This window comes from Nicotiana sylvestris, chromosome 8, assembly GCF_000393655.2.
Source record: "Nicotiana sylvestris chromosome 8, ASM39365v2, whole genome shotgun sequence".
In the NCBI taxonomy this organism is placed as follows: Eukaryota; Viridiplantae; Streptophyta; class Magnoliopsida; order Solanales; family Solanaceae; genus Nicotiana; species Nicotiana sylvestris.
Window position 1 is genome coordinate 76,704,098 of NC_091064.1, and position 12,669 is coordinate 76,716,766.

A 12,669-nucleotide genomic window follows, 5' to 3' on the forward strand; every position below is an offset into this window, starting at 1 on the left:
TATTTACGTGATGCCATGAAGAGCCTGTCTGATAATTTTTATCAGGACTTAAAGCTGAACAATTAAGCAATTAGATTTTAGATGTGTTTGACAGTGTAAAATGGAAATCGCTTACCACATTAAGTGCCAATTAAAACCTTTACAGCCTCAACATCGTCCATAAGTAGAGATTTAAATAGCAAAATTCTAAGAAACCATATAATCATTTATTATGGGAAGTGAAGTGCTTATTAAATTTATGGTTGTTGGTTGCATATTAAATCATAGAGAACAACTCAATTTTGCATTTAGTGGTAGTATTCAGTATTGGCTAGTCAAGAACTCCCATGTGCAAAAGATGAAAGTAGCAGAAATAATGATGTTGAGATGGATGAGTGGGTGTACCAGGAGTGATAAGATTAGGAATGAAGTTATTCAGGACAAAGTGGGAGTGGCCTCCGTGGAGGACAAGATGCGGGAATCAAGGTTCGGGCACGTTAAGAGGAGAAACATTGATGCTCCTGTTAGGAGGTGGGAGAGGTTGGCCATGACGGGTTTGAGAAGAGGTCGAGGTAGGCCAAAGAAGTACTAGGGAGAGGCGATTAGGTAGGACATGACACTGCTTCAGCTGGCTGAGGACATGACCCTTGATAAGAAGGTGTGGAGGTCGAGGAGTAGGGTAGAAGGTTAGTAGGTAGTTATAAGTTTCTCCTTTTCATACTAGTAGATTTAGTAGCACTCATTGTCACACCCCTTTTTTTACCAACTTATCCTCTTAAAATATATAAAAGAGATTTGTAAAGCTCAAAATAAAGGGTTTTTAATTAAAAGTGACAAAATTGTGTTCAAAAAGATTTTTTAGAGTCGCCACCTGACATTGATTTCGGTGTGCTAGGTCACCTTTTTTTATAAAAATGATTTTTCCTTTTAAAACATTTCAGACTCTAAACTAAGTCTGCACCAAATATTTGAGTAAGGGGGTTCATTTGACTCGAGAAGAAGGTGTTAGGCACTCCCCAAGTCCCGTAACTAGTACGGTTGCATACTTGATCTAGTCGGCTTTTAAAATATTCGAATTGAGGTAATAAACACAGAAATGGGAAAATTAACACATAGGAGGCTCGAGATCGTCCCCACCTAATAAAGGAAAATAAAAAAATAAAAATGAAATAGAAATAGAAGTACTACGAGTTTGCTTTCGGCCTCCAGTTACAGAATACTACGGGGCATTCCCCGGAACAAAGTGTATACAAATCCTTCGGGGTATTCCCCGGATAAATTTAACTACGGGAACGACTTCTCGCCTCAAAACTAACAAAAATCCTAAAGTTTGCCTACTAGGTGTGGTCGGCCTAAACATGTTACTAGCGAGTCGAATAAAATAAAATACAAAAACAGTCAAAATATTCTTAAGCCTAACCTCTTCCTTGCTTCACAATAATATCCATTTTTCGATTTTAATTACCATAATTAAACCCAGCAACTCAAAACCAGTTCATTTTTCTTGTTCCAAATTGAAGAAGCAGTGATTCAAGCGTAGCAACTACTCAATTGAGAATAAACTAATACGCAAACGATAATATCAACCACGACAGAATTTCATGATGTCGTTCAACAAGCAGCAAATTTAAGAAAGATAGAAAAATATATGTAAAATAAATTGCAGGAAGAAAGAGAAATTGGACCTCAATATAGCAGAAATTTGATTGTTTCACTTCTTTGAATTCAAAAACGTAACGAATCGCGGATGGGAACTCGAATTGGCACCGGAAGGCTCGAAATCAAAACGATCTCAATCAAACTCCATCGGAACCCAACAACAACAACAAACCAGTATAATCCCACTTAGTGGGGTCCGGGGAGGGTAGTGTGTACGCAGACCTTACCCCTACCCTGGGGTAGAGGAGCTGTTTCCAAATAGACCCCCGACATCCTTCCCTCCAAGAACTTCCCACCTTGCTCTTGGGGAGACTCGAGCTCATAACCTCTTAGTTGGAAGTGAAGGTTGCTTACCATCAGAGCAACTCCATCGGAACCCATGGTTTCAAAATTGAAAATCAGAAGAAGAAGAAGAAGCAGATATGAAAAGCCGGATCTGATTGAGCAGACCGTGAGTGTAGCAGTGCTTGAGCCGACAATGAAAAATTCTCTGCTTTTTGTGAAATCTCCGATCGTCGTTTCTGTTTACTACTGGAGTTAGAGTATTATTTTTTAGCAAACAAGGTCCTAATTAATGTTTTCCTTTTGAAACTTTGAAAGAATCCCAAGAATTCACTCGATATTTGGCCTCAAATTCCCATCCCCTCTCATTCTCGTTCTCTCATCGTTGCTGCTATTTGTTTGTGCCTAAATGATGTAACCACACTTTTATTAGAATTATGTTGCAAACTTTTTGGTCCAGAACACAATGCACCATAACTAGAGGTGTTTAATTTAGACTCCTTGTTGCTTCCCGTGGCACTAGATGAAGACACGTTTTATAACCTGGCTTTCCGTCTCAGCTTAGAAGCTGCTTTGTTTGCTATCTATATGTGTGTGTTCTCGGTTAAGGAGTGACGACTGTTTGTGTTCTTAGGTCTTCTATCTGCAAGTGAGGTGCGGCTGATGCTAGGTCTTTTAGGGTGTCTCTAGGGTCTTGTTTTAGGTTGTAATTAGGTAGATATATGTGGGTGGGGATTAGTTTTGACCATTGGATGAAAGGGAGTGAATGACTAGGATTAAATTAAAAAAAGCTGATGGGTTAAAGGGTTTTGGGCTTCATATTTGGGTCTTAAAATTGGACTAAAAGAAAAATGTCCTAACCATACCTTTTAATATAAGCTAAATATACTACATATTGTAAAAACTATCCAATTAATTAAACTAAATTATATATAAAATATGAAACTATTTTTTTATATTTTTCAAATGTCAAACTAAAATAATAACAAGATTAGATTAAAATCATCGCAAAATTAAGATAATACTACTACCAAAACACTAATATCCTTGAAAATAAAGTGTGACTATTTTTGTATTTTCTAATGTTATGTAAGGTAGATAAACTAAAAACAACAAGATAAAATATCATTAACCTAAATAAAAGAAAATATTTTTGTAATTTTTATTTTTCTGACAAAATAAAGGAAAATAGTTTAAACTAGGTAAAATAGCGATATTAGGCCTAAACTAAATATCTAAAAGCTAAAATGAGTAAAAACTCGGGGAGGGTAAAAAATTACATGTCTACAACTGCCCCTCTTTGACTGGAAACACGAAGAGTTTTCTGACAAAGAACGTCGAGACAAGTTTTTTGATCCGACCCTTATTTAGAGAGACCAAAAACTAAAAGAAAAGAGAATGTGATCGAGCACTGGTATCTGAGCTGCCTACATATCTTTGGCTATAAAAGAATCAGGCCACGTGTAGTTCAGAAGTAGGAACAGTGTTGGAGTATATCGACGTGGAGAGCCGATTGAAGTGTCGTTCCGTTGAGGTTCCGGTCTGCAATCCTGTTATTACATCAAAATCAAAAAATGAAAAAGATTAACTAAGCTTGTCAGCTATGAGTTACAAAATTCCTATCTATAAGTCTTCTGGAGCTTGATCTTGAGTCTTGAATGGTTCTTCATGCAGACTTTAGATTTGAACCGTGACGCTCGCTAACTGTAGGTGCTAGTTCATTCTTCTTCAGCTTTTTCGGATCAAGACCGGACATGTAGCGCTCGTGACTTCAACCACATCTTGAGCAGTTCACATTTTTTTTCTGCTTTTTGCATTTTGGATTCACCCTTTTTGTTTGGATTGAGACTACTTGTATTGGTCACCTCGGACTGTTGACTCGCATTCTTGCCGCGAGCTTCTGCTACTTCTAACTTGAATTGAATTCTGAAATGACTTCCCTCGTTCTCTAGGTGGGTGCCTGCTACTGACTTGAAACTTGAAATAATTCCGAAACGAATTTTCTCGTTCTCCGGGTGGGTGCCTGATTGCCAAAACTTGAAATAATACCGAAACGAATTCCCTTATTCTCCAGGTGGGTGCCTGCAATCAAAACAGCAAAACAAACAATTTTCTGCCCTAGTTTGTACTAGGAAGATTTGTAAGTTGTTAGCAAAACTGTAAATCACCTATGCTATTGATGCAATGATGAGAGTAAAACTAAAGACTTGACTGGGATGTGCGTCTCCTATTAATCAAACCAAGAATATTTGACTAGCAAGTGCGTCTGCTAAGAATAGAACCTGAATGACCTAGACTAGGAAGTGAGTCTCCTAGATTTAAGATTGAGCTTTGCGAAAAACTATAAACTAAGCTTGACTAAAGTAAAAACTGACCCTATTCTCCAGGTGGGACCCCTGATTTCAAGAAAACTAAAGATTAATAACTTACGAAAACTAAAAATGGACCTCTTTTTTTTTTCAAATCCAGACTTCCCCTTTTTTATTAAAAAAAAATTATTATCCTAGTAGAAAATTCATCAGACTAGGTTTTAATCTTAGGAGAAAGATTCATCTGACTAAGATTTTGATCTTAGGAGAAAGATTCATCAGACTAAGATTTTTATCTTAGGAGAAAGATTCATCTGACTAAGATTTTGATCTTAGGAGAAAGATTCATCAGACTAAGATTTCTATCCTAGGAGTAAATTCATCATACTAAGTTTTAATCTTAGGAGAAGGATTCATCAGACTAAGACGTTTATCCTAGGAGAAAGATTCATCAGACTAGGGCTTTTTATCTTAGGAGAAGGATACATCAGACTAAGATTTTTATCCTAGGAGAAAATTCATCAGACTAGGGTTTTTTATCTTAGGTGAAAGATTCATCAGACTAAGATGTCGATCCTAGGAGAAAATTCATTAGACTAGGTTTTTTATCTTAGGAGAAAAATTCATCAGACTAAGACGTTTATCCTAGGAGAAAGATTCATCAGACTAAGATTTTTATCCTAGGAAAAAATTCATCAAACTAGGTTTTCTATCTTAGGAGAAATATTCATCAGACTAAGATGTCGATCCTAGGAGAAAATTCATCCAGACTAGGTTTTCTATCTTAGGAGAAAAATTCATCAGACTAAGATTTTTATTGGGAGGAAAATCCATCAAATTAGGACTTTTTTATCCTAGGAGGAAAAATGTGAAGGGCAATGACAACATTTTATGCACACTAGCAAAATAGATAAAGGCAAAGATTTGAGAAACTTCCCTTTGTCGGCTCTTCTCTTTTTTTTTTTTTTTTTTGAACCAACTTGCTTGCACCGCTTTGTTCCTGTTTCAAACAAAGAAAACTTGTGAGTTTAAAATGTGGTGGTTAGTTTGTGGCCTTGACTACGAGGGCGATTTCTCTTGCACTTGTCACAATCAACTCGGACTTCAACTTGGAAAACAGTGCTTGTTATCGACAGACTGCTTTTCCGGACAACCCTTATCACAAGAAATATTCCTGATTCGTTCAAATCCAATACATTATTCCCAATGTATTGCACTCGTGTTCTAACATTCACCCAATTTTTACATTTTACATCAATCCCAAAGAACATCTATTATCACCAACTTAGTGCACACACTATTCTCCTCTGTCTTATGCCATTTTGATGTGCTTGCCAGACTCGGCTTTGTGTGATTAAAAAGCTGGTAGCAGATTTTGAAGTCATTTCTCACTTGTTCTGACCAAACAGACTCAAGAAGAGACTCAAACAAAAAAAGAGGTACAAAATAAGGGACAATTGAAAGAGATGATACCTAACAAGAAAATTACAAAGTAGAAACTTATCAGATGTGGATACCAACTCTAATGACCATGACATGCACCTTTGGATTAAGTGGCCTAATCTCTCAAGCAAGTCTAATATTCAACTCTTGTTGTACCTCTTCGCTGTAAAACTGGGCTTCTATCGCTTCAATTGTCATATTTGATCCATAATCCTCAATCGAATTGTAGTGCCCTAAAGGGTTTTCACCATCAAGCCTCTCTCATTTTGCTCTTTTTCTGAACTCACCGTCGCCTTACGGTGCCTGTGAAAGTTTTCACCAATAAGACTCTCTCATTTTATCATTTTCTCTCTTTGTGCTGAGAACAAGGTATTACCCATGATACAAGAAGATCATACTTTCACCACATACTTTATTTGACATTCTCAAAGATTGGTCGGAAGGTCTTTCTTTGGACCGAAATGTAGGCTTTTGGACAGGGTTGGAAAGAAAGGGTGACATGAAGGCTCAAAATAGTTTAAGATAAAAGGGTTCAAAATTACAACTTTTGGAATCAGATCTTTTGGCAAAATTAAAACTTCTGCCCCAGTTTTTTGGAGTCTAGGGATTTTTTTTGGATTTGTTTTTTGTTTTGATGGGATTTTTAAGAAAATCTTCCCCACTCTCGACTTTGGGGGATTATGAAATATTTTATTTGGTGTGAGCGAACCGTAAGACTGCCTACGTATCTTGTGGTGACAAGAATCAGGTCAAACGTAGTTCAAGCACAAAGTTGTTTTTTTTTCTTTTCTTTCTTTTTCTTTTTTTTCCTTTTTTTTTTCTTTTCTCTTTTTTTTTTTCTTTCCTTTTCTCCTTTTTCTCTTTTTCTTTTCGTTTCTAGTTCCCAACTCTGCTTCTGATTCCAAAAGAGGGGTATGAAACAAAACAAATTAAGGTTCAAAAGGGGTAGCAAAAGATCAAAGTGTTTGGATAGCAGAATAAAATGCCTTTGTCATACCAAGCTTTAAGAATGCCAAGTACAAACATGTAATCAAGGATAAGCAAAGAAATCATACATAGTATCTATTGATGGCATCAACACAAACAAAAAGTGCCAATGGGCAATACCTTTGTCCTAATGAATGATCCTTGCCAGTTCGAAGCAGACTTGATTCAAACTTATCTTGATGTGGAGGAATGCATTTCAGCACTGACTGATCTACCTCAAACTGCTTGAGAGACATTCCCTTGTTGTATGCTCTCATCAACCTCTGGATTTTCCGGACTAACTGTCTCAGTTTCACTCAATTTAAGCTCAAGGTTACCTCAGAATGCGTAAATCTTTACTTGTTTTCTCAAATGCCTCCTTTTATCATATTCAAAACCGTGTCATTGCTTCATGATTAGACTAACTTTTAAGACCAGACTGAGAATTATGCGTGTATGTCATGCCACTAGAGTCAGCATGAAAAGAACTATAAAAGGAAAAGTGACCTAAACAAAACTGACTTGAACTAACAGACAACAGGAGATTGCATTAGACAGATGGTGAACAGGGTATGAACAAAACAAACAAAATAGACATGGGTTACAACCCTGGAACAATCCTAGATAACACTAGACGAGTTACTACAATAAAACGAACTAGGCAAAAAGAAGAAGAATTTGAGCTACAAGACAATATCCGGATTACAACCCTGAAATAACCCGGACAACAGAAATGACAACAAAATAAACCACCAAAACTCCTCTTTGGCTAGCCAAGAAAGGAGTGTCTTTCCAATCACCAAGCTCGACATCTTAGCCACTGGGTTGCACATCAAAATTACTGGGACCTTCACCAATTTCAATATCATTAACTTCAGTCAGCAAGTTTCCAAGAGGATTCTCATACTCCCTGTCACCATGCATCCTCCCCACAATGTTTGTATCATCATGTGCAGGTAAAGGATTCTGCGCGATGTTCTGGGTGTCACTATCCTGGATCACAATTATCCCTTCTTGAATCATTCTTTCTATTTCTCTTTTCAAATCCCGACAACTTTCGACATTGTGCCCCTGGGCATTGGAATGGTATTCACACCTTTTAGAAGGGTCAAAGCTTCTTGCACGTGGGTCCACATGATTCAGAGGAATAGGTGCAATCAGGTCATACTGCTTTAATTTCTCAAACAAGCTTGCATAAGACTCTCCTATCAGTGTAAAATTATCTTTCAACCTTTGCTTACCTCTATACCCCTGGCTTGGATGTGGGTTATGGGGCAGCTGAAAATTTTGTGGAGGCTGGTGGAGATTTTGCGGTGCTGGCGCTCGCCTTCTGGGGTGTTTTGGTGGTTGGATAACATACCGGGGTGGAGCAACAAAATATTATGGGTTCTCAGGGGAATCATCAAAAAACAAACGAGGTTGGTCATGCCTTCGAGATGTTCTTCTAGGACCTCTTCTCGACCTTGATGTCATCGTGATTTCTTCAACCTTCTCACCTGTGCCACTAAAATTACTAGATTCAATTTGGACAGCCTGAGTTGCAGCTCTGAGAGCTGCTTGACTAATAATTTTGCCTGTCTTAAGGCCATTCTCAACCATTTCTCCCATTTTGATTGCTTCCTAGAATGATTTGCCAACTGCGGACATTATGTTTTGAAAGTAATCGGGCTCTTGAGCCTGAAGGAAGACAATGATTAGCTCGTGGTCATCCATGGGTAGCTTAACTCTAGCTGCTTGTTCTCTCCATTTAATGGCATATTCCCTGAAACTTTCAGTTGGTTTCTTCTTCAGATTTGAAAGGGAATTACGATCCGGGGAGATGTCAATGTTATATTGGAACCGTTTGACAAAGGCCTGGGCCATGTCATCCTAGACATACTAGCAAGATGTGTCTTGACCCATAAACCATTCAGAGGCTATACCCGTAAGGCTTTTCCCAAAATAAATCATCAGTAATTCTTCATTTCCTCCCGCACTTCTTAGTTGATTAAAATACCTTTTCAGGTGGGCTATGGGGTCTCCATGTCCATCATACTTTTCAAATTTGGGAGTCTTGAAACCAAGTGGCAAACGAACATCGGGGAATATACATAGATCCTTGAAGGCAATACTCTTTTGACCTGCCAGCCCTTGTATGTTTTTCAACTGTTGTTCTAAGCTTTTCAGTCTTTGGGTTATTTCTTCCGGTGCTATCTTTCGGCCAGGCTTCTCAATCTTTGCAGGAAGATCAAATAGGTAAGAGTGGTACTCAGGAGAGTGGTATTGTTCTTGCTGGGTAGCAAATTGTGACTCATGAGTTTTCCTCTGCACCACCATCGGCTGTGGGATGGTAAAGACATGTATAACTGTAGTGGTTGTCTGATTGGTTGTCAATGGCACACTTTGGGAGTGCACAACAGAAGTTCCAGCTATAGTGGTGCAATTGGGATAAAGACTGAACCTAAATGGATAGAATTGATTGGACAATGAAACCGGAGTGGTAGTAGCCGAGATGGGTATAAACTCTGGGAAAGCATAAGAAAGGGGTGGTCCTTGACCATTGGCCCATGCTTGACACATTTCAGACATTTGTTGTTTCAGCCTTTGGACCTCCTCGTTCAATTCAGATTTCGACTTCACAATCTCCCTCGAGGGGTCGACAACTCCTGTATCCAAGCCTTTGCTAGCCATGACTTCCTTGCTTTTTGACCTTGTGGTGTATGGACAAATCACCAAAGTGCCACAAACTAGCCACCCTCTGTTATGATAACAATGAAAGTAACAAAGAAGAGCAAAACAAAGCCAGCATGTTAGCGTAAAGGCATTTATCAGATAGAAATATCACATTGCGTGCAATGCCCCTAGCAACAATTAACAGTTCTAGAATGACTTCGAGGGTCACAAGGTCATTTGGCATCATCCCAATTTGTTCATTTCAACCTTCTTTTTTCTTTCTTTTCTAGCACTTCTTGGCTTGTTCATTTTCCTTCCTCTCTTTTTCTTTTTAATTGTTACTCTTTTCTTTCCTCTCATTTCTCACATCCACAATTTCATCTCTTTTTTTCTTCTTTTTTTTCTCTTTCTTTTTAATAATGATTCGATCGAACCCTATGTAGGTTGTCTACGTATCATGTCCCTCATGAATCAGATCAAACGTAGCTCTGGAAAAGTAATGGACAAAATAAACTAAGAAACAAAAATCTTTTTGGGACTTTTCACTTAATTTTTTTTTTGATTTTTCAAATACAAAATGGGAAGTAATATAATAAAAGACTCGATATTACTGTACAAGACTAGAAAGTAAAAGACAACATGAATGAAAGACTCAAAACATAAAATATCTATAAGCAGCTCCTAATTGCAGTGGTCTTGGGGTATTTGTCATGCTCGAGCTCCGGTATACTGATCCATACCTGAATGGGAAAAATAAGATCAAATAGAGTTAGTGGCTCAAGATACATGTGACACTACGACACCTTCTATTGGACACATGAAAGGCATGATTAAGACTATTCTTGCAAAATGAACTACGTAGCCAAAATGTGGCTATTAGGGCAAACTCAACAAAAATGACCTCAAAGACATGGAAAAATACTTCACTAAGGCTTATATGGATTCAAACTCCCAATAATCATGACCCAAAATTAATTTGCAGAAATGACCCATTTTGCAAAAACAGCCGAAATGGCCAAAAGTGGCTAAAGATGCAAACTCAATAAGGACGGACCTTAAAGTAATTTGACACCTAGTTGTGGACTTAAGATCGTAAAACATGGGTAATTGAACCACTTTTGCGATAATAACCCCATTTTGCAAGAATGGTCGATGTGGCCAAAAGTGGCTAGACATGCAAGATTTGGCTAAGACCCCGCGAAGCCAAGAACCTAAGACTCACTAGGAAGACCGGACCTTATGTGGGCTGCCTACGTATCCCGCCCCGAAGGACGAGAATCAGGTATGCGTAGTTCGGGAAGATTGGATATGGGAGAAAGCTTAAAAAATGACACTAATTTGGAAAAAATATACTTTTTTTTGTCTTTTTGAAAATTGATGGAAAATGTAAAATCTTTTTGGATTTTTTTTTTATTTTTCTTTTTCGGAAAATGAGGGGAAAGTGCAAAATCTTTTTGGATTTTTTATCTTCATTTTTTTTGATTTTTTTTTTGAAAAAAGTTGTGAAAGAAAAATATAACTGGGCCCTATTTGCTTCTTTTTTCACCCTTCTTTCTCAAGCATCGGTCCGCCAAATGACCTTTTTACCCTCAAAGATGCAACATGTATCACATAGGGATGATTGAATGTCTTTTTGGGCCACGGGCCCATTTTTGACAAAATTTGGATAGGCTTCCTACAAAGGGACATGGTGCCTGAGACCGAGCCCTACTAGGTGTAAATGACATGATCCAAATAAAAATGACCTAAAGGTTGACCTAAGTTTGGGGTTCACTAACAAGGCAATTCAGGGCTGCACATGGTCGATGGCGGCTGCTCTAGCTGTCCGCCCACTCCACGCTCCCACGCCACCCCCCTAAAGACACGGGTGACTCACAAAAAGCCGTGTACGCTCAAACGTACTTCGGAAGACTTGTTGCAGAAAGAAGACTCGGCGTTATGCAAATGATGACAATTTATAAAGCAGTAACACATAAAGGAAAAACTGTAAACAAATAAGCAACTAGCAAATAACAAAACGACATAAACTAAATAAAATGCAAACAAAACACATAAAAACCTCAACTGAATATCCTAAAAACCAACAAGATCAAGTACTAACTCGAACCTGCAATTCCCCAGCAGAGTCGCCAGAGTTGTCACACCCTTTTTTTTACCAACTTACCCTCTTAAAATATATAAAAGAGATTTGTAAAGCTCAAAATAAAGGGGTTTTAATTAAAAGTGACAAAATTGTGTTCAAAAAGATTTTTTAGAGTCGCCACCTAACATTGATTTCGGTGTGCCAGGTCACCTTTTTTTTTATAAAAATGATTTTTCCTTTTAAAACATTTTAGACTCTAAACTAAGTCTGCACCAGATATTTGGGTAAGGGGGTTCATTTGACTCGAGAAGAAGGTGTTAGGCACTCCCCAAGTCCCGTAACTAGTACGGTTGCATACTTGATCTAGTCGGTTTTTAAAATATTCAAATTGAGGTAATAAACACAGAAATGGGAAAATTAACACATAGGAGGCTCGAAGCCGTCCCCACCTAATAAAGGAAAATAAAAAAATAAAAATGAAATAGAAATAGAAGTACTACGAGTTTGCTTTCGGCCTCCAGTTACAGAATACTACGGGGCATTCCCCAGAATAAAATGTATACAAATCCTTCGGGGCATTCCCCGGATAAATTTAACTACGGGAACGACCTCTCGCCTCAAAACTAACAAAAATCCTAAAATTTGCCTACCAGGTGTGGTCGGCCTAAACATGTTACTAGCGAGTCGAATAAAATAAAATAAATTAGAGCTAAAATAAATGAAAACAAGATAACTACTTAAAGTCCAGTTCCCCTCCTTGTCAACTTAAACCCAATTCTTATTCTTTTTGTTTAAACCCAACTACTCAACCAAGGGAATAAATAAAAATACAAAAACAGTCAAAATATTCTTAAGCCTAAGCCTCTTCCTTGCTTCACAATAATATCCATTTTTCGATTTTAATTACCATAATTAAACCCAGCAACTCAAAACCAGTTCATTTTTCTTGTTCCAAATTGAAGAATCAGTGATTCAAGCGTAGCAACTACTCAATTGAGAATAAACTAATACGCAAACGATAATATCAACCACGACAGAATTTCATGATGTCGTTCAACAAGCAGCAAATTTAAGAAAGATAGAAAAATATATGTAAAATAAATTGCAGGAAGAAAGAGAAATTGGACCTCAATATAGCTGAAATTTGATTGTTTCACTTCTTTGAACTCAAGAACGTAACAAACCGCGGATGGGAACTCGAATCGGCACCGGAAGGCTCGAAATCGAAACGACCTCAATCAAACTCCATCGGAACCCATGGTTTCAAAATTGAAAATCAGAAGAAGAAGAAGAAGA

General features: G+C 37.7%; 1 protein-coding gene across 2 annotated transcripts in view; it reads left to right on the plus strand.

Annotated features, from left to right (window-relative positions):
* LOC104219060 (mediator of RNA polymerase II transcription subunit 23) overlaps positions 1-12,669 on the plus strand; it is an 85,322-nt gene that overhangs the window by 39,549 nt on the left and 33,104 nt on the right. The gene's annotated exons all lie outside the window — the stretch shown is intronic.